Source organism: Bos indicus, chromosome 7, assembly GCF_029378745.1.
Source record: "Bos indicus isolate NIAB-ARS_2022 breed Sahiwal x Tharparkar chromosome 7, NIAB-ARS_B.indTharparkar_mat_pri_1.0, whole genome shotgun sequence".
NCBI lineage: Eukaryota > Metazoa > Chordata > Mammalia > Artiodactyla > Bovidae > Bos > Bos indicus.
Genome location: NC_091766.1, coordinates 17,158,239 through 17,185,794, shown reverse-complemented (window position 1 = coordinate 17,185,794; position 27,556 = coordinate 17,158,239). Strand labels below are relative to the sequence as shown.

The 27,556-nt window shown below is 41.5% G+C and overlaps 1 protein-coding gene and 1 pseudogene across 1 annotated transcript in view; one reads left to right on the top strand and one right to left on the bottom strand.

The window, feature by feature from the left end:
* The window catches only part of LOC109561677 (adhesion G protein-coupled receptor E3-like), a 128,005-nt gene that overhangs the window by 77,435 nt on the left and 23,014 nt on the right, over positions 1-27,556 (top strand). The gene's annotated exons all lie outside the window — the stretch shown is intronic.
* On the bottom strand, positions 25,822-27,470 carry LOC139183898 (elongin-B pseudogene; annotated as a pseudogene).

Genomic DNA, 27,556 nt, shown 5'->3' with positions numbered 1-27,556 from the left:
TGACTGTGTGGATCACAATAAACTGTGGAAAATTCTGAAAGAGATGGGACTACCAGACCACCTGACCTGCCTCTTGAGAAACCTGTATGCAGGTCAGGAAGCAACAGTTAGAACTGGACATGGAACAACAGACTGGTTCCAATTAGGAAAAGGAGTATGTCAAGGCTGTATATTGTCACCCTGCTTATTTAACTTCTATGCAGAGTACATCATGAGAAACGCTGGGCTGGAAGAAACACACGCTGGAATCAAGATTGCTGGGAGAAATATCAATAACCTCAGATATGCAGATGACACCACCTTTATGGCAGAAAGTGAAGAGGAACTCAAAAGCCTCTTGATGAAAGTGAAAGTGGAGAGTGAAAAAGTGGGCTTAAAGCTCAACATTCAGAAAACAAAGATCATGGCATCTGGCCCCATCACTTCATGGCAAATAGATGGGGAAACAGTGGAAACAGTGTCAGACTTTATTTGGGGGGGGCTCCAAAATCACTGCAGATGGTGACTGCAGCCATGAAATTAAAAGATGCTTACTCCTTGGAAGGAAAGTTATGACCAACCTAGATAACATATTCAAAAGCAGAGACATTACTTTGCCAACAAAGGTCCATCTAGTCAAGGTTATGGTTTTTCCAGTGGTCATGGATGGATGTGAGAGTTGGACTGTGAAGAAAGCTGAGCGTCAAAGAATTGATGCTTTTGAACTGTGGTGTTGGAGAAGACTCTTGAGAGTCCCTTGGACAGCAAGGAGATCCAACCAGTCCATTCTAAAGGAGATCAGCCCTGGGATTTCTTTGGAAGGAATGATGCAAGAGCTGAAACTCCAATACTTTGGCCACCTCATGCGAAGAGTTGACTCATTAGAAAAGACTCTGGTGCTGGGAGGGATTGGGGGCAGGAGGAGAAGGGGACGACAGAGGATGAGCTGGCTGGATGGCATCACTGACTCGATGGATGTGAGTCTGAGTGAACTCCGGGAGTTGGTGATGGACTGGGAGGCCTGGCGTGCTGCGATTCATGGGGTGGCAAAGAGTCAGACACAACTGAGTGACTGAACTGAACTGCCCTGAGATGTTAACCATTTAAGATGACATTTTTTATTATTTATTTATTTTGGGTGTCCTGGGTCTTCATTGCTGCGCAGGCGTTTCTCTAGTTGTGGCGAGTGGGGGCTACTCTCTAGCTGCGTGTTCAGGCTTCTCACTGCTGTGCCTTCTCTTGTTGTGGGGCATGCAGGCTTTAGCAGTTGCAGCACATGTGGCAAATGGGCTCAGTTGCTCCAAGGCATGTGCAGTCTTCCTGGACTGGGGATCAAACCTACATCTACTGCACTGGCAGGCGGATTCTTTACCACTGAGTCAACAGGAGAGCCCTTGAAATTACATTTTGAACTCAGGGATGATCATTCTATCTCCCTGTTCATTCCTGTCTAGCCTTCCACACCAAGATGGTCTCCATCTCATGACTTGTCCCACTGCTCAAGAAAACCTTCTGCTAGAGACTTCCCTGGCTGTCCAGTGATTAAGACTCCATGCCTCCAACCCAAAGGACCCAGGTTCGTTCCCTGGTTGGGAACTAAGATCCCACATGCCATGTGGCAGGGCCAGAAAAGAAAAAAAAAAGCCCACCTTCTGCTAGATTTTCTCATACTTAGTCGTCTCAGCCACACTTGCCCTGGTCATCCAACAGAATTTCTCTTCCTGACCTCCTCTTAGCCTCTGGCTTCTTTTTTATTTATTTATTTATTTTTAATTGGAGGATAATTGCTTTATGGCACTGTGTTTCTTTCTGCCATACATCAATATGAATCAGCTATCAGTTCAATTCAGTCGCTCAGTGTCCAGCTGTTTGTGGCTCCATGGACTGCAACACATCAGGTTTCCCTGTCCGTCACCAACTCCCGGCGCTTGCTCACACTCATGGGTATACATATGTTCCCTGCCTCTTGAACCTCCCTCCCACCTCCCATCCCATCCCACCCCTCTAGGTTGTCACAGAGCACCAGATTTGAGCTCCCTGCATCATACAGTAAAATTTTCACTGGCATTCTAATTTTACATATGGTAACGTGTATGTTTCAATGCTACTTTCTCAGTTCATCCCGCCTCTGGCTTCTTGTTGTGGTTCTTCAGTTGCTCAGTCGTGTCCAACTCTTTGAGATCCCATGGACTGCAGCATGTTAGGCTTCCCTTCCCTGTCCTTCACTAACTCCCTGAGTTTGCTCAAACTCATGTGTTTGAGTCGGTGATGCCACCCAACCATTTCATCCTATGTCACCCCCTTCTCTGTCACCCCCTTCTCCTCTTGCCCTCAATCTGGCTTCTTATATTACATCTATTTGCAATCCTTTCCATATGGGATAATTTGTTCCCTTGTCTCCCCATAAAAATATAATTCTGTGGAATCAGGACCTGGAATGCTCTCATGAACTGGTGGGCAAGAGAATGATAAACCAAGTGCCAGGAACCTAGGAAGTACCCCATGGCAGACCAAATGTCTGCCTGACAGGAGGGCAACATGGATTGAACTCACTCGTTTGACCTTTGATGGATCCTTAATCACAGATGTGAATGAATGCCTGAATACCCAGGCCTGCCCTTCGAAAGCCATCTGCACAGACGCTGTGGGAGGCTACTTCTGCACCTGTAAATCCGGATTTGAATCAAGCAATGGGAAGACATATTTTAATGGTTCTGGAGTGAAGTGCATAGGTGAGTGTTATTTAGGTAAGAACATTCTAGACAAAAGTAGGTCTACTTATCCCTCATATTGAGATATTGGACCTAAAGTTGGAGAATAACTGATCAAGTCAATGGCTTTGATAGTAGAGACCTACGTGTTAGGCATGGAAAGCATTTTTTGTTGAATGTCATAAAGAGCCGTTAAATTCTTTAGCTCAAGGGTCTTTTTGTTTAGATTGCAGAGTTTTGGGATCTAAATACTAAATAAAAGGACCTTCCCTGGTAGCTCAGCAGGTAAAGAATCTGCCTGCAATGCAGGAGACCCTGGGTTCAATTTGATTCCTGGGTTTGGAAGTTCCTCTGGAGAAGGGATAGGCTACCCACTCCAGTATTCTTGGGCTACCCTGGTGGCACAGACGGTAAAGAATCTGCCTGCAATGCAGGAGACCTGGGTTCAATCCCTGGGGAGGGAAGATCCCCTGGAGTGGGGCATGACCACTCACTTCAGTATTCTTGCCTAGGGAATCACCATGGATGGAAGAGCCTGGCAGGCCACAGTCCATGAGGTCAAAAAGAGTCAGACATGACCGAGCGACTAAGCACAGCACAGCACTAAATAAGAAGGAATGTTAGCCAGGGATGTATAAAAGGGGTTTGTCCTCAATCTGGAATATTTTTAAGTCCATATTAATAAGGGGTTGGCATGCATGTATAGCATATTAATTTCCCACTTGAAATGTTGTTTTATTTCAGTCACTAAGTGGTGTCTGACACTTTGTGACCCCGTGGACATACCAGGCTCCATTGTCCTTCACTATGTCCTAGAGTTTGCTCAAACTCATGTCCATTGAGTTGGTGATGCTATCTAACCATCTCATCCTCTGCTCCCCTCTTCTCCTTTTGCCTTCAATCTTTCCCAGCATCAGAGTCTTTTCCAATGAGTCAGCTCTGCCCAAAGGATTAGAGTTTCAGCTTCAGCATCAGTCCTTTCAATGAATAGTCAGGGTTGATTTCCTTTAGGATTGACTGGCTTGATCTCCTTTTTGTCCATGGGACTCTCAGGAGTCTTCACCAACACCACAGTATGAAGGCATCAATTCTTCAGCACTCAGTGTTTTTATGGTCCAACTCTACATCTGTACTTGACTACTGGAAAAACCATAGATTTGACCTTTCTCAGCAAAGTGGTATTTCTGCTTTTTAATACACTGTCTAGGTTTGTCATAGACTTCCTTCTAAGGAGAATGTTTCCTAATACATTAAAAATATATAGTTCACATAAAATTCTATTCCTACCATTTTGCATTTGGGGATTTCAAAAAACTTTTATCACTTAAGTTTATATTTATAGCAAAAAAAAACTTCAAGATTTGTGCATGGGAATTTGTTTTCATTGTATATTCTATCATGTTATTTCAGAGCTTTAGAATGTAGTTTTTAGAAAGTGTTTTAAAAGAACTCAACTCCTGAAACACACTAGTGAGTTTTCAGATGTTGCTGCCGAGTTTTTCACATGGAGAAATCAACTCATATAAAAAGAGTTGTTTATGTATTTATTTTGGGGGTAGAGAGAAATTTTCTCAGGAACGGGACTGCTGGATCATATGGCAATTCTATTGTTAGTTTTTTGAGGAATTCCCATACTATTCTCCATAATGGCTATATGAATTTATATTCCCACCAACAATATATGAGGGTTCCCTTCTCTCCACACCCTCTCCAGCATATATTGTTTGTAGACTCTGAATATAAGAATGCCACCTGTGCTCAAGACACAGAAAATGTGGACTCGTCATAAAGTCGTCTTAGTTCTTCCATTGTTTTCTACACAGATGAGTTCTATGCGTGCTCAGTCACTCGATCACACCCTGACCCCTTGGACTATAGCCCACCAGGCTCCTCTTGTCCATGAAACTCTCCAGGCAAGAATGTTGTGGTGGATTGCCATTTTCCTCCTCCAGGGCATCTTCCTGACCCAGGGATCAAACCCACATCTCCTGTGTCTTCTGCATGGGCAGGCAGATTCTTTACCACTGCACCACTGCCGCCACCTGGGAAACCCAATGAGTCCCATTCTCTTTCTAAATCTTACCTCACTGTTTGTTGGGGTTTTTTTTTTGAGGGGGGGGAAGGAATTTCTTGTATGGTGTTTTCATATTCTCTTATATTTTGTCACTTCCTCCGAGACATGTTTTCTAGACTCACACTTTAAAAATCTCTGTTCATCACTTCCTGTTCCTTCTACTGTTTTTTTTAAATAAATAAACATGTATGTTAGTTAATGTTAGTCACTCATTCATGTCAGACTCTGCAACCCCGTGGACTGTAGGAGGTTGTAGCCCACCAGTCTCCTCTGCCCATGGGATTTCCCAAGAATACTGTAATTTCCTTCTCCCAGGGATCTTCCTGATTCCTGAACTGAGGTCTCCTACATCTGAGCCACTAGGGAAGCCCAAATAGGTATTAAGTCTCTTTTTTAATTTTTTAGTTAAAAAGTGTTTTTATTGAAGTATTTATTGCTGTTGTTCAGTTCACTCAAGGTGAGTGCCTTGAAATACACAGACTGTTCACTGCTCTGATGCTGGCTAATACTGTGACTCGTGTGTAGTGGACACGCACAAGCATGGGATGAAGAAGTGAACTCACGGAACCCTGAGTGACCCCATGGAGCTGTGTCACTGAATGATTCATTTTTCATCCCTTTCCTTTTCTGCCACAGATAAGAATGAATGCCTGAACAGCACAGCGTGCCCACTGACAGCCACATGTAAGAACATCCCGGGAAGCTACCTCTGTGTCTGCAATCCTGGGTTTGAGACGCCTGAGGGGAGAACTCAATTTATTGGCTCCAGAGGAACTTGTGTAGGTAAGCAGATTCTCTGACACCTTCAGGTGAAAACTTTCTAAAAGAAAGATTTGACCAAAACAAATGATGAAAAACAAACAAATAATCAATATGGATCTGACTTCAATATGTTAATAACCTTTAAATTCCTCAGTATCTAAACATTGTCATTTGATATAGCTGTTTATGTGTGTTTATGTATGCATAACATGTATGTGTGTGTGCTCAGTCGCTCAGCCGTGTTTGACTCTTTGTGACCCCATGGACTGTAGCCTGCCAGGCTCCATGGGCTTCTGCAGGCAAGAATACTGGAGGCAGTTGTTATGGCTGCTTCCTCCAGGAGATCTTCCAGACCCAGTGATAGAACCTGTGTCTCCTGTATCTCCTGAACTGGCAGACGGGTTCTTTACCACTGAGCAGAGATGCCTTCCAAATGCACAGCTTCTGTTAAAGTAACCACAAAGGCTCTCCCTAGTGGCTGTCAATTTATTGATATTTTAACTTGTCATCCTTACTTCTATTGAAAAAAATCCAAAGATAGAGCAATTCAATTAAAAAACAGAAAGACAAATTCTTTTTCAAAAGAATAGCTGCATATACACGTATAACTTGGAGAAGGAAATGGCAACCCACTCCAGTATTCTTGCCTGGAAAACTGTATGGACAGAGGAGCCTAGGAGGCTACAGTCCATGGAGTTGCAAAAGAGTCGGACATGACTGAGCACGCATGCACATGTATAACTGAACCAATTTGCTGTATACCTGAAACTAACACAATATTGTTAATCAACTATACTCCAATACAAAATTAAAAAAAAATTTTTTAAAGGACAAACTGCTGAATTGGAGAAAATATTTACAAATTATATGATGGATAAGGGATTAATTTCCAAAATATCTAACAGCACATACAACATCAAAAATTTTTTTAATTGATTAAAAATGGACAGAAGATCTGTATAGACATGTTTTCAAAGACATACAGCTGGCCAACAGGCACATGAAAAGATACTCAACACTGCTGATCATCAGAGAAATGCAAATCAAAAGCACAATGAAATACAACTTCACATATATCAGAATGGCTATCATGGAAAAGTCTGCAAACAACAAATGTTGGAGAGGATGTGGGAATGTAAATTGGTGCAGCCGCTATGGAAAACAGTATGGAGGTTCCTCAAAAAAACTAAAACTAGAGTTACCATATGATCCAGCAATTCCATTCCTGGATATATATCTGAAGAAAGCAAAGACATTAATTTGAAAATAGCAATAGTATTTACAATAGCCAAGATACAGAAGCAACTTAAGTGTCCATTGACAGGTGAATGGATAAAGAAGATATGAGATATATAAAGATACAGACAGATAGGTATAGATATATATACATGCAATGAAATACTACTCAGCAACAAAAAGAATGAAATTCTGACATTTACAACAATACGGACTAGAGAGTATTATACTTAGCGAAATAAATCAGACAAAGACAGACAAATGCTGTATGGTATTACTTACATGTGGACCCTAAGAAATAAAACAAACAGATGTATATAACAAAACAGAAACAGATTCACAGATATAGAGAACAAGCTAGTGGCTACCAGTGGGGAGAAGAAAGGGGGAGTGGCAAGACAGGGGTATAGAATTAAAAGGCACAAACAAGTATGTATAAAATAAATAAGCAACAAGGATATATTGCCCAGCACAGGGAAATATACCCACTACTTTGTGATAAGTTTAAATGAGGTATATAATCTATAAAAATATAGACTCACTATATTATACACCTGAAACTAACACAATATTATTAAAAAAAAAAAAACTATACTTCAATTTTGGGCTTCCCTGGCGACTCATATGGTAATGAATCTGTCTGCAATGCCAGAGACCCAGGTTGGATCCCTGGGTTGGGAAGATGCCCTGGAGAAGGGAATGGCAACCCACTCCACTATTCTTGCCTGGAGGATTCTATGGACAGAGGAGCCTGGCGGGCTACAGTCCATGGGGTCACAAAGACTTGGACACTAATGAGCAACTAACACACACACTCACATACTTCAATTGGCCAGCAGGCATGACAACCAGCAGGCATGACTGAGAGGCAGAAATCCCATTTGGAAAGAAAGCTGGGAGAAAAGTTGGGAGGGAAATTTCTCCAAATTCAGACTGTGAACAAACATTTCATTTCATTTCTTTTTTTTTTTTTTTTGAACTCTCATTCTATTTCTAGGAATCAACCATAGTTCCCCTACCCCAACCCAAGTTACATTTTCAGAAGACCGTAAACAACAGGTATGTTCCCATCTTTGTAAATCTGTTTGGTGCCCACCACCAGTATGTGGAAATAAGCAATAATTACAAACAAAATACTCTCTAGGGGGAATATGCTAAAATATAAAACAAGGGTTCAAATCAACCCCACCAGCGCATACACACATAATGGTCTCTGGGGATAAAAAGGTGTTTCTTGATATTAATATTTTTAGATCCTCTCCTATTTCTTCCATATTTTATGCTTTATCTATTGCTTTCATTTTGAGCAACAAAGTATTGTTTGGGGAAAACATGGCAGCCATGAAGTGTTCTCAGTCAACACTAGCTTTGTACAGAATTAATTATAAAAAAAAAAAAAAGAGGCACCCTGGGACTTCCCTGGCAGTCCAGTGGGTTAAGACTTCATGCTTCCAATGTAGGAGGCATGGGGTCCATCGCTGGTCAGGGAATTAAGATCCCTGGCCAAATGGCATGATCAAATTATTTTTTAAAAAAGAAGCACCCTTACCCCCTCAATTTAATCATTATTACGATTGATATAATTTCATTGCTGCAAGTACTGTGTGTTATTGTAAATAAATCTTTTAAGGGTGACCTACAAAACAAATATATGTTACATTAAGACAATAAGGAAACCAGTATGTACACCCATAAGATGAATTTTCAAAATCCAGTCCTTTGTTTCATTAAACGTTATTTGTAGTTTGGTCTAAGTTGTCCAGTGTCATATAGACCTTAAAGGAATTAAAAATCCTGACTTCTAAACCATTTAGGTGAAAGTGTACTTTTGGAAAATAGACTGTCTCTAATCACAGTCAAGAAGAAAGGTAAATATGCTATGAAGATTGTTTTTATTAAAAGAGAGAGTGGAAGAACCTGTCTACATTATTATATATTATATAAGAAGGTTATGTATAAATAATATGTTATACAGGAACACAAATATTTTATATAAAATATACAAAAACAGAAATAAATTTTAATATTTTGACTATTATGAATGGTTCTTGGTTATTATTATGTCTCCATCCCCTAAAGTTAATATATTTGAATTGCCTCTTCTCCAATTTTATTTTGATTTTGTCAGTGGGAAAAAAGGGATTAGCTTGAGAGTTTAGATTTTATTATATTTAGGCATTTTTAACATTTTGGTTCTCTAGAAATTATTTTTGAGGATAATGAGGTGGGTGTTGAACTGATTCACTCTTTTCAAATGGATGCCCACTAGTCCCAAAACAATGTATTGAACTTTATTTACATTGTGTGTGTGTGTTAAGCTCCAACAAGTGTGTTTAATTTTGCAGTCTTGCATTCACAGATATGTCAGAGTATTTCTCTGCCAGGACCAACTGTTTTAATAAAGCTTCTGAGAACTTGAGAACAACCTCTGGATGCTTCTAACTGAATGAAAGCCAATGATATGTTTCTATTCTTTCCTTTTAGGACACCACCCAGGACCCAAATAACAACAGGATTAGCTCTGTTACCATGGTGACAAAAGGAGTACCAGAAGATAACAATGTCACACTTGTGTTACAGGTTTGAAATCATTCTCAGTTTCTGTGAATGTTCTCTCACAATAGATAATTCTCCATCTTTTTCTTCCTCCAGTATGCCAGAAGGAATTAATTATAAATTAGGTGGGACAAGTTCTTTGTCCTTTCTGTCTCCACATCACAGGAGGAACGCAAACCCCACAATAGATTTTTACCTTAATTCTACTGGCTACAGAGGTCTCTCCCTTCCTAATTTTCTGAAAATAAGCATTTTCCCATATTAGATGACAACTGATCACTTCTGTAGGGGTATACTAAAAAGCTCTAAAAGAAAGCACAAATGCAGGGGAATTAAGAAGAAAAGCAAAGGTGAGACCAGGCAGCATGGGCACGTTCTCAGTCGCTCAGTCGTGTCCGACTCTTGGCAATCCCACGGACTATAGCCCACCAGGCTCCTCTGTCCATGGGATTTTCCAGGCAGGAATACTGGAGTGGGTTGCCATTTCCTCCTCCAGGGGATCGTCCCCACCCAGGAAACCAGGTAGAAGGTGATGCAAAATCTAGGACCAGTGAATTAAAAACATTCAATTACTTCACAATGAAATGAAGTGACAGTGTAAGGTCTGAGTTTCTTCCAGCTTTGTTTAAACATTCACACCTTTTCCCTACACTGTTCCCTTCTTCTGCTATTGAGCAATGGGAATAATCCCAGAGAAAGCTCATAGTTGTGGAAGCTTCGAGAAAGGTCTGGAAAATAAAATCTGTAGTCTTAGTTTCCTTTTATGATTTCCTACTAGACAATAGTCATTTTCACATCCATTATTTTTTGTTTATTCCTCAATATTTCATTATTTAAAAAAAATTTTAGTGGCATATCACACTATTTTGTTTATTCCTAGGTATTTTATTCTTTTTTTTAAATTTTATTGAGGTATAGTTGATTGACAGTGTTGTGTTAGTTTCTGGTGTATAGCAGAGATTCATATATATATTCATTCTTTTTCGGATTCTTTTACCATATAGATTATTACAGAATATTGAGTATAGTTCCCTGTGCTATACAGTAGGCCCCTATTGCTTACCTGTTTGGGTAAACAACAGGTGTGTGTATGTTAATCCCAAATTCCTAAATTGTCTGTGAGTCTGTTTCTATTTTGTGAGGACACTCACAATTTTTAAATTTATTTTTTTATGTTATGGTTTATCACAGGATAGTGAATGTAGGTCCCTGTGCTCTACAGTAGGACCTCATTTTTTATCCATCCTTTGTATCATAGTTTGCATCTGTTAATCCCAAACTCCCAGTCCATCCCTCTCCCAACCCCTCTCCCTCTCGGCAACCACAAGTCTGCTCTCTGTGTCTGCACACTCACTGTTTGTATGGCAGGAAATAGTCAATTCTTTTGGCAACTTCAGCAAGACCATCAGCGAGTCATCTCAGAGACGCAAGGAAGAAACTGCCCGTTTAGCGACACAGTATCTTCACAGAGTGCAGTCGGCAGCCTATGAAGCTGCCCTCAATCGACCCACAGGAGGAACGCTGAGGAAAGAGTCACAATTTATGGGTAAGCTGCGGTCATAGATACTCAGGCAGACTCTCAAACTTAATTGGGTTCAGGAAATGCTGGTTGAGCTACAATTCCATTGCCAGAAAACAGCCTTCTCTTTCTTTACACTGGCAAAATCTGTGTATGTACTTGACATGAAATATCTTATTTCTCTTCAGAACCCTAAGTTTGCATTGGATGAGGCTTGAACGTTCATTTGACTGGACCATCCATTCATCATTCAGGTCTAACCTATTTTCAAAGTGAATCTTTTGTGGCTGTGTGTATTGTCACTTTTAATCCAAGAGTCACCCTAGAGTTACGTACAAATCTTTATCAAGGATACACTGAAGGATAAAGCAGCCTCTAGTCTTAGAATCAGTAAAAGTTGGGAGCATAAGCAGCACCTAGTAAAGTGTCTGGTACTTCAAAGCATTTACTAATCATCAAACGAATGACTGAATATACGGACAGAAAAAAAAATGTGGCGCTGTCATCAATTAGAGGATAAGATTCCACTTTTTTAGAAAAAATTATTTTATTGAAATATAGTTTCCCCCCTCCATATCCTTAAGTTTTCAGACATTTTTCCCCTGATGACATTATGAGTAAGCAATGGTTTCTTGCTGTAGTTTTATGTGCATCTCACTGATTACTAATGGACTAGAAGTCTTCATTTTATGCTGGCCATTGGATTTCATTTCTGTAATTATTCTGATCTATATTCTTTGTTCATTTTCCCTTATCCAGTTGTTCTTTGTCCATTATACTTTTGGTTTTTATCTTACTGAATTTTAGGGCCTCTTTACATATGATGGACTTCATTTATGTTTCTAAATATCTTCTGCCAATCTGTGGTTTCTTGAAAGGACTCTTGGGTGAAGATGTTTCCACTTTTGATGTAATCACATCTTTCTGTCTTAGAGATGTGGGGAGGGAGATAGCAAATACCAGGGAAGCAGTTTGTGATGCTAATTAGACTGATCAGAGTAGGCTTGGAGAGGAGGTGAGATTTGTAAGAAGACTTGAAGGAAAAGAAGGAGTGAGCTACGTGCATATCTCACGGAGAATGATCCTGGGCAGAGGGGTTGGGGTGAGCATTCCTGGTGTGCTGGAGGTACTTGCAGAGTGTCTGGAAGTGACTGGTCAAGGAACTGATGTAAGGCAAGATCAGACAGGGTCTCCTGGGAATTGTAACAACACTGGCTTTTATTCAGGGAGACCCTATCTGATTCACATTTTGAAAGGATCTGATTGGCTGCTCTGGAGGAACAGTGAATGCAGTTATGTGACTGGGATCAGCCAGGATAGATCTACTGGCGGTCTAGATGAAGTCAGTGCTCCCAATCAGATTCACACCAACATTGGTGTCTTTTCAGCAAAAAGGTGAATTTGCTGCCAGGTTTGAGAGAAAGAGAAAGGTTGGTGCTAAAGTTGATTAATGTGTAGGTGATTAAAATATTTGGCTTGTTCAAAACAAAAGAGACAAAAGAGTGAGTATGGAGAGATGGAGGGAAGGAATAAGATGCCTTGTGATTCTTTTTTAAATTAACTTTTATTGGAATATGGTACTTTACACTGTTGTGTTAGTTTCTACCATACAGCAAGATGAGTCAGCTACATATCCTCTTTTTTTGGATTTCCTTCCCATTTAGGTCACCACAGAGCACTGAGTAGAGTTCCCTGTGCTGTAGATTTTATGTGCATATGTACAGTAGATTCTCATCAGTTATCTATTTTATTTGTTGTTATTGCTTAGTCACTAAGTCGTGTCCAACTCTTTTGAGACCCCATGGACGGTAGCCTGCTAGGCTCCTCTATCCATGGGATTTCCCAGGCAAGAACACTAGATGGGTTGCCATTTCCTCACCAAGGGATCTTCCTGACCCAGAGATTGAACTCGCATCTCTGGCATCTCCTGCATTGGCAGGTGGATTCTTTACCACTGAGCCACCTGGGAAGCCCATAGTATCAATAGTAACTGACTTATATGCCTTGTTATTTTTCAGCATGTATCAAACTAAGTGAAAAAGTATATGATTAGTAAATAATGGCCTCTTAAACTCTTTAATTAAGACCTTCTCTTGAATGGTAGTGTGGTCAAAAGGAAAGATATCAGTCTCAAGATTAGAAGAGATGAGACAGTCTCATGCCAGCCTCACTCAACTCTACCATATTGAATCTGTTCCCTCCAATAAGAGACTGGGTGCCCAAATAAAGCCAACAGCTTCTATGTGTCCACTCCAACTCCAGCACCCAAGCTCCAGTTTTCATTTGAAGCTCCCACAGTTGTCAAGGGCTTCCCTGATAGCTCAGCTGGTAAAGAAGCCACCTGCAATGCAGGAGACCCCAGCTCAATTCCTGGGTTGGGAAGATCCACTAGAGAAGGGATAGGCTTCCCACTCCAGTATTCTTGGGCTTCCCTGTGGCTCAGCTGGTAAAGAATCTGCCTGTAATGTGGGAGACCTGGGTTCAATCCCTGGGTTGGGAAGATCCCATGGGGAAATTCCTACGGAAATTTCTACCCACTCCAATATTCTTACCTGAAGAATTCCATAGACTGTATGGTCTATTGGGTCACAAAGTGTCAGACACTCCTACAGTCGTCATTTATTTTAATTTAATTTTTATTTATTTTTTTGCCACACCACGCTGCATGTGGAATCTTTTTTTTTTCTTCTTGTTTTTATTTTATTTATTTATTTTTTAAATTTTATTTTATTTTTAAACTTTACATAATTATATTAGTTTTGCCAAATATCAAAATGAATCCGCCACAGGTATACATGTGTTCCCCATCCTGAACCCTCCTCCCTCCTCCCTCCCCATACCATCCCTCTGGGTCGTCCCAGTGCACTAGCCCCAAGCATCCAGTATCATGCATCGAACCTGGACTGGCATCTCGTTTCATACATGATATTTTACATGTTTCAATGCCATTCTCCCAAATCCTCCCACCCTCTCCCTCTCCCTCTCCCACAGAGTCCATAAGACTGTTCTATACATCAGTGTCTCTGTTGCTGTCTCGTACACAGGATTATTGCTACCATCTTTCTAAATTCCATATATATGCATTAGTATACTGGATTGGTGTTTTTCTTTCTGGCTTACTTCACTCTGTATAATAGGCTCCAGTTTCATCCACCTCATTAGAACTGATTCAAATGTATTCTTTTTAATGGCTGAGTAATACTCCATTGTGTATATGTACCACTGCTTTCTTATTCATTCATCTGCTGATGGACATCTAGGTTGCTTCCATGTCCTGGCTATTATAAACAGTGCTGCGATGAACACTGGGGTACATGTGTCTCTTTCCCTTCTGGTTTCCTCAGTGTATATGCCCAGCAGTGGGATTGCTGGATCATAAGGCAGTTCTATTTCCAGTTTTTTAAGGAATCTCCACACTGTTCTCCATAGTGGCTGTACTAGTTTGCATTCCCACCAACAGTGTAAGAGGGCTCCCTTTTCTCCACACCCTCTCCAGCATTTATTATTTGTAGATTTTTGGATCGCAGCCATTCTGACTGGTGTGAAATGGTACCTCATAGTGGTTTTGATTTGCATTTCTCTGATAATGAGTGATGTTGAGCATCTTTTCATGTGTTTGTTAGCCATCTGTATGTCTTCTTTGGAGAAATGTCTATTTAGTTCTTTGGCCCATTTTTTGATTGGGTCATTTATTTTTCTGGAGTTGAGCTGTAGGAGTTGCTTGTATATTTTTGAGATTAGTTGTTTGTCAGTTGCTTCATTTGCTATTATTTTCTCCCATTCTGAAGGCTGTCTTTTCACCTTGCTAATAGTTTCCTTTGATGTGCAGAAGCTTTTAAGGTTAATTAGGTCCCATTTGTTTATTTTTGCTTTTATTTCCAATATTCTAGGAGGTAGGTCATAGAGGATCCTGCTGTGATGTATGTTGGAGAGTGTTTTGCCTATGTTCTCCTCTAGGAGTTTTATAGTTTCTGGTCTTACGTTGAGATCTTTAATCCATTTTGAGTTTCTTTTTGTGTATGGTGTTAGAAAGTGTTCTAGTTTCATTCTTTTAGAAGTGGTTGACCAGATTTCCCAGCACCACTTATTAAAGAGATTGTCTTTAATCCATTGTATATTCTTGCCTCCTTTGTCAAAGATAAGGTGTACATATGTGCGTGGATTTATCTCTGGGCTTTCTATTTTGTTCCATTGATCTATATTTCTGTCTTTGTGCCAGTACCATACTGTCTTGATAACTGTGGCTTTGTAGTAGAGCCTGAAGTCAGGTAGGTTGATTCCTCCAGTTCCATTCTTCTTTCTCAAGATAGCTTTGGCTATTTGAGGTTTTTTGTATTTCCATACAAATTGTGAAATTATTTGTTCTAGCTCTGTGAAGAATACCGTTGGTAGCTTGATAGGGATTGCATTGAATCTATAAATTGCTTTGGGTAGTATACTCATTTTCACTATATTGATTCTTCCAATCCATGAACATGGTATATTTCTCCATCTATTAGTGTCCTCTTTGATTTCTTTCACCAGTGTTTTATAGTTTTCTATATATAGGTCTTTAGTTTCTTTAGGTAGATATATCCCTAAATATTTTATTCTTTCCGTTGCAATGGTGAATGGAATTGTTTCCTTAATTTCTCTTTCTGTTTTCTTATTCTTAGTGTATAGGAATGCAAGGGATTTCTGTGTGTTGATTTTATATCCTGCAACTTTACTATAGTCATTGATTAGCTCTAGTAATTTTCTGGTGGAGTCTTTAGGGTTTTCTATGTAGAGGATCATGTCATCTGCAAATAGTGAGAGTTTTACTTCTTCTTTAACAATTTGGATTCCTTTTATTTCTTTTTCTGCTCTGATTGCTGTGGCCAAAACTTCCAAAACTATGTTGAATAGTAATGGTGAAAGTGGGCACCCTTGTCTTGTTCCTGTCTTTAGAGGAAATGCTTTCAATTTTTTACCACTGAGGATAATGTTTGCTGTGGGTTTGTCATATATAGCTTTTATTATGTTGAGGTATGTTCCTTCTATTCCTGCTTTCTGGAGAGTTTTTATCATAAATGGGTGTTGAATTTTGTCAAAGGCTTTCTCTGCATCTATTGAGATAATCATATGGTTTTTATTTTTCAATTTGTTAATGTGGTATATTACATTGATTGATTTGCAGATATTGAAGAATCCTTGCATGCCTGGGATAAAGCCCACTTGGTCATGGTGTATGATCTTTTTAAGATCATACATGGTGTTGTTGGATTCTGCATGTGGAATCTTAGTTCCCTGACCAGGGATCAAACCCGTGCACCTTGCATTGGGAGCATGAAGTCTTAAATACTGGGCCACCAGAGAAGTCCTTGTCATTTTTTGAAATGAGATGGACAAGGAGATTATAATTTAAAACAAGTGTTTATAAAGATTTCCAATATTCACACAGATTTTTTTGTTTTTTTAGTTATTGAAGTGCTGACTATCAAGAACAGCTGCAAAACAGAAAATGAGATAGTTAAATTACAGACTGAAAAGGAGTCAATGGACATCGATTGCAGTGTTGTCACTGGAGGAGGAACTGGAGGTAACAGAAATTACCTAGATTATCTCAACATCTCTAGAATTGGGGGGAGGGGAAATTTACTTTTATTTTTTATTGAATTATATTAATAATTAATACACAATACTATACTAATTTCGGCTATACAACAGGCTGATTTGATACTTTTATACATTATGAATGATCAACTCACTGTGCAAAATTGTTGCAATATTACTGACTATATTCTCTGGTATAATTATATCTTTGTGACATATATAATTCCAATCACCCATCTTCTCCCCATGCCCCCTTCACATTCTTTCCTCTGGAAAACACCACTTTGTTCTCTATGTCCATGAGTCTGTTTCTCTTTTGTCTTGTGTTTTAGATTCCACATAGATGTGAAATCATGTGGGATTTGTCTTTCTCTGACTCATTTCACTCAACATAACATCATACCCTCCAGGTTCATCCATATTGCTGCAAATGGCAAGACTTCTTTCTTTTTTGTGGGTCCATCTAGACAAGGCTATGGTTTTTCCAGTAGTCATGTATGGATGTGAGGGCTGAACTATAAAGAAAGCTGAGCGCCAAAGAACTGATGCTTTTGAACTGTGGTGTTGGAGAAGACTCTTGAGAGTCCCTTGGACTGCAAGGAGATCCAACCAGTCCATCCTAAAGGAGATCAGTCCTGGGTGTTCTTTGGAAGGAATGATGCTAAAGCTGAAACTCCAGTACTTTGGACACCTCATGCGAAGAGCTGACTCATTGGAAAACACCCTGATGCTGGGAGGGATTGGGGGCAGGAGGAGAAGGGGATGACAGAGGATGAGATGGCTGGATGACATCACCGACTCGATGGACATGAGTTTGAGTGAACTCTGGGAGTTGGTGATGGACAGGGAGACCTGGCGAGCTGCAGTCCATTGGGTCGCAAAGAGTCAGACATGACTGAGCAACTGAACTGAATATTCCATTGTGTATATATACCACATCTTTATCCATTCATCTATGGAGGACACTGAGGCTGCTTCCATATCTTGACTATTGTAAACTGCTGCAAGGGACACAGAGGGTATCTTTTCTAGAATCCAGACATAGCCTTATCATCCTGCAAGTGGAAAGGCTTTGAAATCTCCCCATCTCTTTTTCATGGATGTATGATCTAACAAAGTAGGATTTAGGATTCTACATTCCGTATTTGACTTCTTAGAGACTTGCCAGATAAATTCTTAACTTTGGCTACACATTCCCCCATCTCCTCCTCAGGTTGATCATATCCTTGCTTCCTTTCAGGTGCTGTGGTTTTCATTTCTTACAAGTCTTTCGGGTCCATCTTAGATGGCTCCTTTGTGTCTAAGGAAAACCTAACTCTTGATGAAAAGCTGGATCACTTTCAACTGAATTCCAAGATGATAAGTGGTACCACAGGATGCAAGAAGAATTGTTCCCTGGCCAAACCTGTGAACTTCACATTTCACCATATACAGGTGGGCAAGTTATCAACTTGTTTGAGCACCTAGAGATTTCTACCAATCACACCTGTAAACCCAGTAGTGAAAAGGTATGGTTTTTGTAGTCAATTCTTTCTCCCCAAGCTGGTTTATCAGGAATTGCCAATGGAGATTGGAAATTCAGCCCAGTGCTTGGTTACTAGCTACTCCAAAAATTACGTGATGGGAATTATTCCCTCAACAGACTAAGAAGTGATAAAAACTGTAGCCTTATTTACTGTTGGGAAATGAACAGATAAAGCCGACTCTGCAATCCCATGGACTATAGCCTGCCAGGCTCCTCTGTCCATGGGATTTTCCAGGCAAGAATACTGGAGTGGGTTGGCATTTTCTCCTCCAGGGGATCCTCCTGACCCAGGGATCAAACCCGTGTCTCCTGCACTGGCAGGCAGATTCTTTAGCACTGAGCCACCTGGGAAGCCCAAGATGTTCACAGTAAGGTCTCTTAAAGTGAAATCATCAAGTCACGTACTTTAAGTATGTACAGTTATATTTGTCGAGTATTCCTCGATAAAGCTGGAAAAAATAAAAGACTCAAAAAATTAAAAGTCAGATGAGAGCTTCCCTGGTAGCTCAATGGTAAAGAATCCACCTGCCAATGCAGGACACGTGGGTTCGATCCCTGGTCCAGAAAGATCCCAAATGCCTCAGGGCAACAAAGCCCCTGTGTCACAACTACTAAGCCTGAGCTCTAGAGTCCTCAGGCTGCAAATACTGAGCCCACGTGTCACAAGTACTGAAGCCCATGCACCCCAGAGCCCATGCTCAGCAACAAGAGAAGCCAGCCATCACAGTGAGAAGCCCATGCACTGCAACTTGAGAGTAGACCCTGCTCTCTGAAACTAGAGAAAGTCCTGCACAAAACGAAGACCCAGCACAGCCAAAAGTAAACAAGCAAATTTTGAAGTCAGATGAAAGAGGTTTTTTTTTTTAACATTTGGAAAAATTTCATTTCTGACCCAAGAATTGAAACTTGAGCCTCTAATTAATTGAAGAAGAATTTGAAAATACATTATCTGGTCTTCTAGTTCTAAGTAGAAGATACTTTATATAACAAAGTCTATATTGAATATGGTATCTTGCACTTCAAAATTTGTTGAGTGTAGATCTTATAGTGTTCTTACCACAAAAACAAACAAAAAGCTGAAACAAAGGGACACAAGAAACTTTAGGAAGTGTTGGGTAGGTTTTGTTATTTTGATGGTGGTGCTGGCATCACAGGTGTTTGCATATGTCCAAATTCATCACATTTTATGTAGTGTGTGCTGTGCGCTCAGTCGTGTCTGACTCTTATGACTGTAACCCACCGTGCTCCTCTTTCCATGGGATTCTCCAGGCAAGAATACTGCAGTGGGTTGCCATTTTCTACCGCAGGGGATCTTCCCAACCTAAGGATTGAATTCACGTTTCCTGTGTCTCCTGCATTGGCAGGCAGATTCTTTACCTTTGTAAATATAATTATAATAATTATACCTCGGTATAGCCATAAAAAAAACTGAATCCCATTACTTTTAAAACACATTAAAAATTGTCCTCACAAGATATTCAATGTAGGCCCCTGTGCTATATGTTAGAACCTTGCTGTCTATTGATTCTAAATGTATAGTTTGCATCTACGAACACCAAACTCCCAGTCCATCTCTCCCCCTTCCCCCTCCCCCCGGCAACCACAAGTCTGTTCTCTACGTCTGTGAGTCTGTTTCTGTGTAAACACAATTTTGCAATAATTATAAATGGAAAGTAACATTTAAATTGCATAAAAAAATTTAAAAACAAAAACCTTAGTATAAAAAATTTTATTGGCGTATAGTTGATTTGGAATCGGTGAATTTAACTCAGATGCTCATTATATCTACTATTGTGGACAAGAATATCTCAGAAGAAATGGAGTAGCCATCATAGTCAACAAGAGTCCCAAATGCAGTACTTGGATGCAATCTCAAAAACGACAGAATGGTCTCTCTTTGTTTCCAGGGCAAACCATTCAATATCACAGTAATCCAAGTCTATGCCCCAACCAGTAATGCTGAAGAAACTGAACAGTTCTACGAAGACCTATAAGACCTTCTAGAACTAACACGCAAAAAAGATGTCCTTTTCATGATAGGGGACTGGAATGCAAAAGTAGGAAGTCAAGAAATACCTGGTAAGTGCGCTCTGCGGCTCCGTGAATCTGTCTCTTGCTTCAACAGTGCTTTGATGGAACAGACCCAGGGACGCCCCTTGCTCCAGCCTCTGACCACCCTCCAACCTTTTTTCCAGTCGCAGCCTCAGGAGTCAGCCACTCAGCTGTCCGCGATCATCAGGACCAGCCACCTGATGAGCTATATATAGTCCATTTTTAAACTCCTTATTACCGACCAATCACGAGCTCCCAGATTCGTTAGAATTATTCTACCGAAGTGGAGGCCGCAGTCAACCGCCCGGTTAACATGCAACTGTGGGCCTCCTGCACCTACCTCTCTCTGGGCTTCTATTTCGACGGCGAAGATGTGGCCCTGGAGGGTGTGGGTCACTTTTTTCGCGAATAGGCCAAGGAGAAGCACGAGGGCGCAGAGCGTCTCTTGAAACTGCAAAACCAGCGTGGCGGCTGCGCCCTCTTCCGGACGTGCAGAAGCCATCTCAAGACGAGTGGGGTAAAACCCAGGACGCTATGGAAGCTGCCCTTCTCCTAGAGAAGAACCTGAATCAAGCCCTGTTGGATCTGCACGGCCTGGCTTCTGCCCGCAGAGACCCCCACATCTGTGACTTCCTAGAGAACCACTTCCTAAATGAGGAAGTGAAACTCATCCAGAAGATGGGTGACCACCTGACCAACCTCTGCAGGCTGGCTGGTCCCCAGGCTGGGTTGGGCGAGTATCTCTTCGAAAGGCTCACCCTCAAGCGCGACTAGGAGCTTCTGTAGACCAGTGGGCTTTGAAGAACCCGCCTAACATCAGGGCTGCCTGAAGCCTCTCTCTGCAGCTATTAGGCAGCTTTTTAACACCCTAGAGCCCACTCTCAAGCCTTGGACCAAATGGAAACAATAAAGCTTTTTGCAGCATTAAAAAAAACAAAAACAAAAAAAGAATTACCTGGAGTAACAGGCAAATTTGCCCTTGGAGTACAGAATGAAGCAGGGCAAAGGCTAATAGAGTTTTGCCTAGAGAACACACTGGTCATAGCAAACATCCTCTTCCAACAACACAAGAGAAGACTCTACACATGGACATCACCAGATGATCAGTACTGAAATCAGATTGATTATATTCTTTGCAGCCAAAGATGGAGAAGCTCATTCAGCAAAAACAAACCGGGAGCTGACTGTGGCTCAGATCATGAACTCCTTATTGCCAAATTCAGACATAAATTGAAGAAAGTAGGGGAAACCACTAGACCATTCAGGTATGACCTAAATCAAATCCCTTACCATTGTACAGTGGAAGTGACAAATAGATTCAAGGGATCAGATCTAATAGAGTGCCTGAAGAACTATGGACAGAGGTTCATGACATTGTACAGGAGGCAGTGATCAAGACCATCCCCAAGAAAAAGAAATGCAATAAGGCAAAATGGTTGTCTGAGGCGTCCTTACAAATAACTGTGAAAAGAAGAGAAGTGAAAGGTAAAGGAGAAAAAGAAAGATAGACCCATTTGAATGTAGAGTTCCAAAGAATAGCAAGGAGAGATAAGAAACCTTCCTCAGCGATCAATGCAAAGAAATAGAGGGAAACAATAGAATGGGAAAGTCTAGAGATCTCTTCAAGAAAATTAGAGATACTAAGGTAACATGGAACATTTCATGCAAAGACGGGCTCGATAAAGGACAGAAATGGTATGGACCTAACAGAAGCAGAAGATATTAAGAAGAGGTGGCAAGAATATACACAAAAAAGATCTTCATGACCCAGATATTCAACATGGTGTGATCACTCACTTTGAGCCAGACATCCTGGAATGCGAAGTCATGTGGGCCTTAGGAAGTGTCACTACAATCAAAACTAGTGGAAGTGATGGAATTCCAGCTGAGCTATTTCAAATCCTAAAGATGATGTTGTAAAAGTGCTGCACTCAATATGCCAGCAAATTTGGAAAACTCAGCAGTGGCCACAGGACTGGAAAAGGTCAGTTTTCATTCCAATCCCAAAGAAAGGCAATGCCAAAGAATGCTCAAACTACTGCACAATTGCACTCATCTCACACGCTGGCAAAGTAATGCTCAAAATTCTCCAAGCCAGGCTTCAACAGTATGTGAACTGTGAATTTCCATATGCTCAAGCTGGAGTTGGAAAAGGCAGAGGAACCAGAGATCAAATTGCCAACATCTGTTAGATCATCAAAAAAGCAGAGTTCCAGAAAAACATCTACTTCAGCTTTAATGACTATGCCAAAGCCTTTGACTGTGTGGGTCACAATAAACTGTGGAAAATTCGGAAAGAGATGGGAATACCAGACCACCTGACCTGCCTCCTGAGAAATCTGTATGCAGGTCAAGAAGCAACAGTTAGAACTGGATATGGAACAACAAACTGGTTCCAAATATGGAAAGGAGTACATCAAGGCTGTATATTGTCACCCTGCTTATTTAACTTATATGCAGAGTACATCATGAGAAATGCTGGGCTGGATGAAGCACAAACTGAAATCAAGATTGCCAGGAGAAATATCAATAACCTCAGAATGTGCAGATGACACCACCCTTACGGCAGAAAGCAAAGAAGACCTAAAGAGCCTCTAGATGAAAGTGAAAGAGGAGATTGAAAAAGTTGGGTTAAAACTCAACATTCAGAAAACTGAGATCATGGCATCTGGTCCCATCACTTCATGGCAAATAGATAGGGAAACAATGGAAACAGTGACAGGGGGGCTCCTAAATCACAGCAGATGGTGACTGCAGCCATGAAATTAAAAGATGCTTGCTCCTTGGAAGAAAAGTTATGACCAACCTAGACAGAATATTAAAAAGCAGAGACATTACTTTGCCAACAAAAGTCCATCTAGTCAAAGCTATGGTTTTTCCAGTAGTCATGTATGGATGTGAGGGCTGAACTATAAAGAAAGCTGAGTGCTGCAGAATTGATGCTTTTAAACTGCAGGGTTGGAGAAGACTCTTGAGAGTCTTGGACAGCAAGGAGATCAAACCAGTCCATCCTAAAGGAAATCAGTCCTGATATTCATTGGAAGGACATGCTGAAGCTGAAACTCCAATACTTTGGCCACCTGATGCAAAAAGCTGTCTCATTTGAAAAGACCCTGATGCTGGAAAAGACTGAAGGCAGGAGGAGAAGGGGAGGACAGTTGGATGGCATCACTGACTCAATGGACATGAGTTTGAGTAAACTCCGGGAGTTGATGATGGGACAGGGAGGTCCATGGGGTTGCAAAGAGTCGGATGTGACTGAGTGACTGAACTGAACTGATTTAGAATGTCATACTGGCTTCAAGTATACAATATAGTGGGCTTCCCAGGTGGCTCAGTGGTAAGAATCCGCCTGCAACTTCAGGAGAGGAAGGAGATATGGGTTTGATCCCTGGGTTGGGAAGATGCCTGGGAGGAGGAAATGGTAATTCACTCTAGTATTCTTGCCTGGAAAATTTCATGGACAAAGGATTCTGGTTGGACACAACTAAGAATGCACGCGTGCATACAATATGGTAATCCAGTACTTTTGCAGATTATATTCCATTAAAGGTTATTACAAAATAATGGGTAGAGTTTCCTGTGCTATATAGTAAATCATTGTTGCTTATCTATTTAATAGATAGTATTTTGTATCTATTAATCCCATAGTCCTAATTTGTCTGTCCCCATCCTTAATAAGCACAAGTCTATTTTCTATGTCTGTGAGTTTGTTTCTGTTTTTTATATTCCATTCATTTGTTTTTTTAGATTCCACATATAGGAGATAATATAGAGTATTTGTCTTTATCTGCCTGACATTTTACTAAGCATAATACCCTTTAGGTCAATCTGTATTGTTGCAAATAATTTCTTATTATTTCTTTCTTTTCTATGGTTGAATAGTATTTCGTTGCATGTGTGTGTGCGTGCATGTATATGTGGGAAGCTTCAGATTTTAAATGATAGTGTCTCATGAAGAGCAATTTTCTTTCCAGATGGTAGGGGAAAGCAGAAAGTCTCTTTGTGTCTACTGGGATGAGCTGGTCTGGTCTAATGAAGGGTGCCACGTGATCTTTTCCGACGGAACTCGAACTGTATGCAGTTGCAGCCATCTGTCCACCTTTGCCGTCCTCATGGCCTCGGTCGAGCTGAAGGTACGTGTGTAAACACACATGACGCTGAAAATCAGCTCTGCTGCAGGGTGGTGCTGGGGTGGAAGGCAGGGATCTTCAAAAAGAAGATGAAAAAATATTAGCAGAGGAACAGCTATGTATCTTCCTCTCTTCTTCCTTTTTTCATTTTTTTTAAATCCAAGGATAATGCTTTACAATGCTGTCTTAGTTTCTGCCATACACCAACATGAATATGTACACCAACATTCCCTTCCCTTTTGAGTTTCCCTCTTACTGAAACTGCATCCCATCCTATTAGGTCATCACAGAGTACCAAGCTGAACTCCCTGTGCTATTCAGCATCTTCCAGCTAGCTTTTATTTTACACATGGTAGTGTACTTGTTTCAATGCTACCTGAGAAGCCACAGTGTATATGCTCCAATGCAACTCTCTCAACTGGTCCCACCCTCTCCTTCCCCTGCTGTGAACACAAGTCCATTCTCTATGTCTGAGTCTCTATTCCTGCTCTGCAAGTACATTCATTCATCAATACCATTTTTTCTAGATTCCATACGCATGCATTAATATAAATTTCTCTTTTATCCTGTTAAAAAAATACTACTCTTTTAGGAGGTATGTAGTGGCATCTCATTGTGGTTTTAATTTATATGACCCTGATGACTAATGGTGTGGAACCTCTTTTCATATGTTCTCGTGGGATAGAACTTGTGAGTGAAACATCCCTTCTATCTGGGAAACTAGTTGTCCAAAACCACTGCATTCAGCCTTTAGGAATTTGGTGAACTTCTGATGGATTTCTTCACACCCACTCCTGTAACAACTACCTGTTCCTTCTGTGCTCTGTTAAAACTGAAATAGTTCCCATGTCTCATCTCCCTTGGGAAGAATTTGAGTTAACGTCTCCTCTTTGCTGTGCAAACTCATCTCTGCAATGAGATCGAGAAAAGTTACTATTTTATTGGCTATCATTATTTTATTGTTTGGACGAGAGTCATGTTTCATTGCAATATTCTACATCTTTTTAGAAAATTATTTATTTTTGGCTGCCTGGCTCTTCATTGCTGCACATGTGCTCTCTCTAGTTGCTGTGCCCAGGCTTCTCACTGTGATGGCTTCTCTTGTTGCAGAGGAGCCCAGCAGTGGGCTCTAGAGCACGTGGGCTTCACTAGTTGCAGCAGGTGGGCTCAGTACTTGTGGCACACGGGCTTAGTTGCCCCACAGCATGTGGGACCCTCCCAGACCAGGGATGGAACCCATGTCCCCTGCAATGACGGGTTGATTCTTCACCAGTGGACTACGAGAGAAGTCCAGTCTGGCCCCTATTGGTCTGCTCAGTTTCTCACGAGGAAATTACCACTGTGGGTTGAGAGTTCTTATTGGGAACCACAATTGGCTTATTGGCTTATTGGGAACCACAGCATCCAAAACAAAAACCAGTTGGGATCTCTTTTCTCCTGCTGCATCTAGGAGGATCCCGTGCTGACCATGATCACCTACGTGGGGCTGAGCCTCTCTCTGCTCTGCCTCTTCCTGGCGGCCCTCACCTTCCTCCTGTGTCAATCCATCCAGAACACCAGCACCTCCCTCCACCTGCAGCTCTCCATCTGCCTCTTCCTGGCCTACCTCCTCTTCCTCACAGGCATCAAACGGACAGAGCCTGAGGTAGGAGAATTAGCCAAAACCCTTTCTTACTTGTTTTTTATTTTGGCCAGGCTACATGACTTGTAGGATGTTAGTTCCCCCACATAAGATTGAATCTAAGGCCACAACAGTGGGAGTGTCAATTCCTAAACTGGACTGCCAGGGAATTCCCTTCTTCTTTTTTTATTTTTAATTTTTTTTTTGAACACCCAAATCTTTTATTGAGGGGGGACATTTCCGGGAGGCCTCCCACTGCACAGCCTGTTCCTTGGCGCTGCTTCCTGAGTCCTGTGGCTTCGTCACATCCGGCAGCTCAGGCGGGCTGGGCCTCGAATGCCTCACCTGCCCTGAAGGCTAGCCCCACAGTGGCAGGGGCCTGAGGCCGTGCTGTCTGGCTGGTGAAGCCTCACTCTCCCAACGTCTTGCCGTCGTCGTCCAGAAGCTGGTCGTCCTTGTACAGCCGCTGCTTATCCGGAGGCCGCTTGAGGATACCCTCGACGATGCGCTTCTGCTCGAACACGGTGCTCGACTCCTTGGCATCCATGAAGACGGTGGTCTTGTGGCGCCCGATCATGAGGAACAAACACATCTTGGCGGCGGCGGGCCGGCCTGAGCGCGGAGCCGGGGTCCCCCGCACGGCCCGGCGCCCCCGCCGCCCCCAGCCCCAGCCCGGCCCCGGCCCAGCACCCCTCCCCGCAGGCCCCTCTTCTTTTTTTTTAACCAGCTTTTTCTTTAATTTTTATTGGAGTATGTTGCTTTACAAGGTAGTGCTAGTTCCTGCTGTACAGCAAAATGAGTCAGTCACACATATACATATATCCCTCCCCTTTGGGGCTTCCTTCTCATTCAGGTCACCAGAGTGCTTTAAGGAGAGCTCCCTGTGATATACAGTAGGCTCTCATTAGTTATCTATTTTATACACAGTATCAACTGTATAATTCATCCATCTGTAATTTGTCCTTTTTAAATGTACACCTCAGTGGCTTTCAGTGTATTCGTGGAACTGTGTATTCCCATGGGTTACTTATTACTCATTACATGTTCATACCCTCAAATTACATCAACCGTATCCTCCCAACCTCTGTCTCCTGGCAATCAGGTCTTTACTCATTTTTTTCTTTTAACAAAGAAATTTTTAGATTTCTGAGATTTTTTAGATTCCATTTTTATTTTTAGAAAACAGATTGTACAGTATTTGTCTTTGTCTGACAATCTCCTGAGCATAAGCACTCAAGGTTCATCTGTGTTGTTGCAGAAGGCAGGAATCCTCCTTTCTCATGGCTAAATAGTATATTAGATATGTTGCTGGAAAATTCCACAGGCAGAGGAACTTGGCATTATCTATGTCTATAATCGGAGAAGGCGATGGCACCCCACTCCAGTACTCTTGCCTGGAAAATCCCATGGACAGAGGAGCCTGGTGGGCTGCAGTCTGTAGGGTCGCTAAGAGTCGGACACGACTGAGCGACTTCATTTTCATTTTTCACTTTCATGCATTGGAGAAGGAAATGGCAACCCACTCCAGTGTTCTTGCTTGGAGAATCCCAGGGACGGGGAGCCTGGTGGGCTGCTGTCTATGGAGTCGCACAGAGTCGGACACGACTGAAGAGGCTTAGCAGCAGCAGCAGCATGTCTATAATAGACACAGATATGTTGTTGTTTAGTCACTAAGTTGTGTCCAACTCTTTTGCAACCCCTTGGACCACAGCCTGCCAGGCTCCTCTGTCCTTGGGATATCCCAGGCAAGACTACTGAAGTGGGTTGCTATTTCCTGCTCCAGGGGATCTTCCTGACCCAGGGATCAAACCCAC